Raw genomic sequence first — 1,864 nt, forward strand, 5'->3', positions numbered from 1 at the left:
CTCTCTAAAAAATGATCTCTTAAGTTTATACTTAAAAAGATTATTCGACATTGGGAAAATGAAGCAACATTCACTTCCCTAACACATAAAAATAATTCTATCGAGCCAATCGATGATTGTATTAGTGCACATACACACACAAACCTTATGCGTCATTGGTCGCGAATGCATTTTTAACTTATACTCAACTAATCTTCTTCGATGCGTTGAGTTTTAGTAACATTTTGTAATAACTTTATAATATTTGTAAATTAAAAGTCTAAATCATTAGATATAATGGAACTAAAACTACTTGAAATTGTAGACATGCGGGAACATATAAAGGAGCACATCTATATGTACTATATATTCCATGCATGTAAATTGTAAGATTACTATATGTTGGACCAAGGAGTAATGGCACACAACTAATGAATTAACAAGTATAAAATTGTCGTTTCATGACTCCTTTGGACACTAATCTAGCAAACATCCATATATAATTAGGCCATGCAGTTATCTATATAAAAAAATTAGGTCATGCATAAATTTGGGCATGTCATCCTAAAGATTCTAGTGGGAGAATATTATTATACTATTTCTTATTTGTACTAAATTTCTTTTCCATTTACCTTAAGGGGATGTATTTAATTAATAGTTTTAAGTGATTTGCAATAAAATGACAAATCTATTGTTATTCAAATATGAATTTTAAAATCTCATTTAAAATCTAATGTTATTAAACTTGACATTTTATAAACTACTCTCAAATCCAGTATTATTGAAAATATTTTAAATTATGGAGTTTTAAAGTTTTCAAATGATTTTAGAATGTTTGGATGGAGTTTTTTAGTTAAAAATTTAAAACTCAAATCTCATGGTTGTAGGTGATATTCTAGGGTGATTTAACAAAAATCATTTTAATCTCTGCAATTCAGTGAAATCTTCTAAAACCTCATTAAAAATCAGATCACCTCAAAATTTTAGATTGAATACACCCTCCTTATTCTTATTATTTTTAAAATAGATCAATGAATATATATATGATAGTCGTTTTTCAAAAGAAAATGCATAAACTCTTTAATTTGAACATTTGTCAAAAAGTATTGCACCTTTCACAAAAAGGATTTTTCCAGAAAATTACTGTGATTTAAAAACTAAAAAATTATAGTTTTTAATTCTAAATCTAATGATACTGTTAATAAAAAAATTATACTGAGATTAGAGCATCTTTAACGCAGGGATGTTGCAGGGTTCTTAACCAAATTTTTAGCTTTAACAAAAATAAAATTAATCAAAAAACATGAGAGAGAGTGAAGACAAGTTCTTGTTTTGCGCTTTTTAGATACTATGACGAAGAAATCATACATCTGTCACCAAACAAGAGTATTAACTGCTCAGAAAAAAATTGAACATGAAAATGCAAATAAAATAATAATAATTTTGTTTTTTAAGATACTATCACTGTCTACAACCGTTAAAGTTGATATTAGGTACTCTAACATTATCGGATATTTAATTCCAAATAATTAATATCTATGTATATAAAAAATAATTAACTAAAAGAGATTTAGGGAGGTAATATTCCTTTGATCTGACCTTTTTTTTTTAGGGAAAATTGTTTTTTTAGAGCAAAAAAATAGTAACTATGTCTCTTTACATTAATCTATATTTTGTGTCATATTTTTCTATAATATCCTTTAATATTTATGAAAATAATTTTAATAAATAGTTTTACAAACAAAAAAATTTTGTAAAAATAGTAACATTTGTTAAAATACCTATATGAACTTAACGGTATATTTTCCAGTTATAAAAAAGTTAAAATTATAAATTTCAGATTATGTTTTAAAAAAAGTAGAAATGACATTCTACGAAGTAGAAA

Source organism: Brassica oleracea, chromosome C9, assembly GCF_000695525.1.
Source record: "Brassica oleracea var. oleracea cultivar TO1000 chromosome C9, BOL, whole genome shotgun sequence".
NCBI classification, from domain to species: Eukaryota; Viridiplantae; Streptophyta; class Magnoliopsida; order Brassicales; family Brassicaceae; genus Brassica; species Brassica oleracea.